We start from the raw sequence: 6,000 nt of genomic DNA, 5'->3' as shown, positions 1-6,000 counted from the left end.
CAGAATGATGAACTGGGATGACAAATGGAAGTGACGCAGACAATCCAATGAGGAAGAGAGGTGAACACTTTATAAATACACATAGGGGGAAAGGAAGAAATGGCACACAGGAGGGAGACACAGCTGACACTAATCAGATGATACAAGTCCGGGAGGAAGCAAAATATTACTAATGATCAAGGAACTGACCTCCCAGCCCATTGTTTATTCAGTGGTGCTAGTTTCAGTTATTGTGCAAATGTACTGTTTATGAGATTGGGGAAACCTGCAGTCAACTGAGACTGAAAAAGTCACTTGGATGAGTGACGAAACATTTTTCCCACTGAAAACGCTATGTCCAGATGAACAGAATGAACTTTTGGGATCTACTTAGGACTAAAACAGGAAACTTGAACATAGAACCAAGAACACTAGACACAACACAAGGTAGGCACAGAGAACACCTAAACACTATAAATGATAACAAATAACCCGAAAACTAACTAACTCACTATTATTTATTAATATTAATAAACACAAAACATAAACACGGAGTCACCAGACTCCAGACCATGACATTGACAATCAACTGGTCTACAAAGAGCAGCATGGAGATGACTGTGAACAGAATAGATGTAAAAGTAGTTGTTGTACATGTACAGACCATAAATATGGAGTCCAGGTGTGTTTGATGCTGCTGGGCAGACTGACCACTGGGAACCTCTGAGCTCTGCTGGTCCACTCTGTGGAGGAATCATGGACACTTAGGCCAAGCACAGGAAAAAAGATCCAGTAGATTTCTACTCAAATAAGTTTGTCAAGCTTTGAACTCTTTCTCAGATATCAGGCATTTTTAATATGTTTTAATTAACTCTCTTGTAGTGGTGATGTACAGGTTGATATTGCAGAAGAGTGACGAGGGTAAGTGACGGACAAGGTAAGCGACTCATGTTGTAACTGACGTCAGACGCCTGAGATTTTGGCGGAAAATTAAAGCGAATGGTAGTTTAGATTTGAACAAATTCCTTTAAGCTTCATTATTACCAAATAAAGGGTAAATGGCCTGTATTTATATAGCGCTTTACTAGTCCCTAAGGACCCCAAAGCGCTTTACATATCCAGTCATCCACCCATTCACACACTGGTGATGGTAAGCTACATTGTAGCCACAGCCACCGGGCCCTCTGACCACCACCAGTAGGCAACGGGTGAAGTGTCTTGCCCAAGGACACAACAACCGAGACTGTCCAAGCCGGGATCGAACCGCAACCTTCCGATTACAAGGCGAACTCCCAACTCTTGAGCCACGATCGCCTCTTACTTAGCAATTGTCTTATAACTAACAACATTTGTCTAAATCATCTCCAACACCCTGGAGAACAACGGGAGAGTTTAGAGGCTCTCCAAGATTACATTGATCAATGCTTCCAGGATCTCGTGATGAAGAAGGCCCAGAGTGCAGCTTCCCGTCCAAATCTGAGACGCCGCCGTCGTAAAGACTTCGCCTGGCAGATTCCCCGGCACAACATCGCCAGCCGGCAAAGATATTGTCGACATACTGGAGTCAATCGACCAACGATTGTCCAGTTTCGATGCAAGGCTGTCCTTGGTGGAGATTCTTCACCGGGAATTTAAATGCTTGTGAGAATCCCTGGAGTTCAGCCAGCAGCAGGTGGAAATGCTCGCTGCTGAAAATGCTACGCTAAGGGAGTCGTTGAAATGTCTCACAGACAATGTTACCCAGCTAAATAGAGAAAATAAAAAAAATAAAAGAAACAGTTATTGATCTACAAGCCCGTAGCATGCGTGATAATCTGGTATTTTCGGGTATTCCAGAAGCCGCTGGAGAGGACGCGGAGACTACGGTGAAAAGCTTAATCAAAACCCACCTGAAGCTGCCGGAGGACACGGTGAAGAACATCGTCTTTGATAGGGTGCATCGCATCGGCCCCATGCGGGCTGCGACCGGAGACCACGTCCTATCGTGGCCAAATTCGCCACTTCAAACAAAAGGAACATGTCAAAAGCATGCGGCAGGGAATTAAAAGGAACGGACTTCAGCGTAAACGACCAGTTCCCCAAAGAGATCCTGCAACGACGCAGGGTCCTCTTCACAATCCGAAGCGGCTTCATCCAGAAGGGCTCCCGCGCCGTCATCGCTGTGGACCGGCTGTACATGGACGGACAGCTTTACCGCGACCCCGACATCACTCTGTGGCTGTATTAACTTCACACCAGATAAGAATCCGCTACACCCTTTCCCCATCCACTCACACTAACTTGCATTAACATCTGTTTAACTTACCAGTATCAAATCGCATCTTAAGTGTGACATCATAGCAGAATTAACACCGTCACTCTCCGTCAGTGGTTTAATTGGAATGTTTCCGTTTTTTTTCCATCTCGTTTTATTTTGTTTTTCTCTCTTTTCCCCCTCTTGTTTTTATGCTGCTCACCCTTGTCCTTGGTTTCTTTCTTTTTTGTTTTTCTTTCACTGCTTCGATCAACTGCTTCCACACTCATTCACAAACAACATCCTTTATTTCGACACACTCGCACACGCACGATCACGCACAATCATGCGCTCAACAGCAGCACATTTACATCAGTCAGACAGCACACACAGACCTACAGGATACACACACTTAAGCCAAGCGTACTCATATTAGTAAATATGCACACACATAATCAGACTCAGGGAGCATCTCGCCACATATTCTTTCTCTCTCTTCTTCTCTTTATTTATGAACAAGTGATGTATTCTCTCCACCTGTCTAAGCGACACACACAGTGTACACCCCTAGTTATACACACTTAGTTATACATCTATGGGTGCACTGAGGTTTGTTACATGGAATATAAATGGAGCTGGCACCAGAGAAAAGAGGTTAAAAATATTTAACCAACTCAAAAAAGTACAGGCAGATGTTCTCACATGTTAATCACTCCTACTCTCGTCTGGATTATTTTTTGGTCAGCAGCTCACTGCTGAGGGACATTTCAGACACTGAGATTCACCCTATAGCTGTCAGCGATCATGCTCCTGTATCTTTAACACTAATGCACAAGAATAATACTACGCCAAGTAAAAACTGGAGATTTAATACATCACTGCTTAAAGATGAAGACTTTATTAAATATTTTTAAAAAGAGTGGACTTCATATTTAGACTTTAATGACACTCCCGAACATCAGCTTCTGTTTTATGGGAAGCAGGGAAAGCTGTGATGAGAGGTAAAATAATTTCTTTCTCATCACATAAAAAGAAAAAAGAAAACAAAAACTATTCAGGAATTAGAAAAAAACATCAAATCACTAGAAGAAGCCTACGCGTCCCACCAAGATCAGGAAACACTGAACAAAATACGCAAAACAAAACTAGAATTAAATGAGATAATTGATAAAAAAAAAAAAAAAAAAATTCTTAGTACAAAGACTACGCTTACAAAATTATGAACCTGGTAATAAATCCGGTCAATTTCTAGCAAACCAGCTAAAAATAAATAAAGAAAAAACAACTATATGTGCTGTTCAAGATTCATCTGGGTACACAATATATGACCCAAAACAAATAAACAACATTTTCAGGGATTTCTATAAAAGATTGTATTCACCACAAATAAACCCATCTAAAAAGGAAATTGATCAGTTTTTAGACAACATAACTCTTCCAAAATTATTAGACACTCAAGCAAAGGCACTGGATACGCCACTGACATCAGGTGAACTCCAGGAAGCCCTGATAAGTATGCCCAATAATAAGGCTCCAGGTCCAGACGGCTTTCCTGCAGAATTCTACAAAGAATTCTGGACGATTCTAGCACCAGTTTTTTACAGAACGTTGTTGGAAATCAAAGAAAAGGGCAGACTTCCATCAAATATGAATTCTGCAAACATTAATCTCCTGCTAAAACCAGGCAAAGACCCTGTATATCCCTCAAGCTATCGTCCAATATCCCTTATAAATGTAGACCTCAAAATAATCTGCAAAGCTCTCTTGAAGAGACTAGAGAAAATAATACCCCTCTTAATTCATCCTGACCAAACTGGTTTCATAAAAGGTAGGCACTCATCAACAAACGCACGTAGATTACTTAATTTGATAGACTACGCAAACAGTAAAAACCTTGAAACTACAATATTTTCTTTAGATGCAGAAAAAGCGTTTGACAGAGTTAACTGGAAATTTCTATTTGCAACTTTACACAAATTTGGTTTTGGATCCTCTTTCATTCCCCACAGGGAACGGTTCTGGCTCCGTTCCTCTTCACCATCTACACTGCAGACTTCTCCCACAACTCCACCCAGTGCTTCCTGCAGAAGTTCTCTGATGACTCTGCAATAGTCGGCCTCATCACTGATGGGGACGACAAGGAGTACAGAGGACTGACTCAGGACTTTGTGGACTGGTGCCAGCTGAACTACCTCCAGATCAATGCCAGTAAAACCAAGGAGCTGGTGGTAGACTTCCATGCAGGCACAAGCATCCTCCACTGCAACCACTGAACATCCAAGGTATGGACATCGAGGCTGTGGACAGCTACAGGTACCTTGGTGTTCATCTGAACAACAAACTGGACTGGACTCATAACTCAGACGCCCTCTACAGGAAAGGGCAGAGCAGGCTGTACCTGCTGCGGAGACTCAGGTCGTTTGGAGTGGAGGGCCCACTCCTGAAGACCTTCTATGACTCTGTGGTGGCCTCAGCCATTTTTTATGGTGTGGTCTGCTGGGGAGGCAGCATCTCTGCTGGGGACAGGAAGAGACTGAACAGGCTGATCCGAAGGGCCAGCTCTGTTCTAGGATGCCCTCTGGACCCAGTGGAGGTGGTGAGTGACAGGAGAATGGTGGCTAAGCTGTCATCCCTGATGGACAACATCTCCCACCCCATGCATGAGACTGTGAAGGCACTGAGCAGCTCCTTCAGTGGGAGACTGCGGCACCCACGGTGTGGGACGGAGAGATTTCGCAGGTCTTTCCTCCCCACTGCTGTCAGACTCCACAATAAAGACTTTTGCAGCTGATCAAACACACAAACCCACACATGTGCAATAAGACTGCTATATGTGCAATTCTTCTTCTGACGAAGTTGTGCTTTTGTATTTTCCTACTCAGTTGTATATAGTATTTGTATTTCTATTTTATTCTATTGTATATATTATTCTATTCTATTTTATTCTATTGTACATAGTATTTTATTTTATTTTATTGCATTCCAGTGTTTTCTAATTTCTGCTACATAACTTTGCACTTTTGCTGTAACAAAACAAATTTCCCACCTGTGGGACTAATAAAGGCCATCTTATCTTATCTTATCTTATTAACTGGTTAAAAATATTACACAATTCCCCAACAGCTTGTGTCAGAACAAATGACCAAACATCCTCCAGCTTCTGTTTCCACTAGCAGCAGCAATCAGACAGAATTCAGTAATTAAGGGCATAAAATGCAAGAACGTGGAACATAAAATCAGCCTTTATGCGGATGATGTGTTACTTTTTCTCCAAAACACACAAACCAAAATCTCTGGGGTGATTGAATTGATAAACTCTTTTGCAAGAATATCAGATTACTCAATTAACTGGTCAAAATCTACAGTCCTTCCGATTAATTGCTCCTTCCATAATTCTTCTTTACACCACTGCAATCGGAAATATAAAATATTTAGGTATTAATGTTTCTCCCAAGCTTGCAGATCTAACTAAATTAAACCATATCCCACTTTTAAAGAAAGTAGAAGGTGATCTGGCTAGGTGGAAATGTCTACCCATATCACTCATGGGAAGGGTTGCCACTATAAAAATGATGGTCTTACCAAAAATAAATAATTTATTCTCAATGATCCCAACTAAACCGCCACAAGATTGGTTCAGATCTCTAGATTCATATATGTCCAAATTCCTTTGGAAAAATAAACCCCCACGTATAAGCTTAAAAACACTACAAAAGACCAAGGATAAAGGAGGATTAGAACTACCCAACTTTCAGCACTACTTCTTAGCCAACAGGCTTCAATTTATC

The sequence above is a fragment of the Oreochromis aureus genome, linkage group 3 (assembly GCF_013358895.1).
Source record: "Oreochromis aureus strain Israel breed Guangdong linkage group 3, ZZ_aureus, whole genome shotgun sequence".
In the NCBI taxonomy this organism is placed as follows: domain Eukaryota; kingdom Metazoa; phylum Chordata; class Actinopteri; order Cichliformes; family Cichlidae; genus Oreochromis; species Oreochromis aureus.
Note: the sequence above shows the minus strand (reverse complement) of the source record.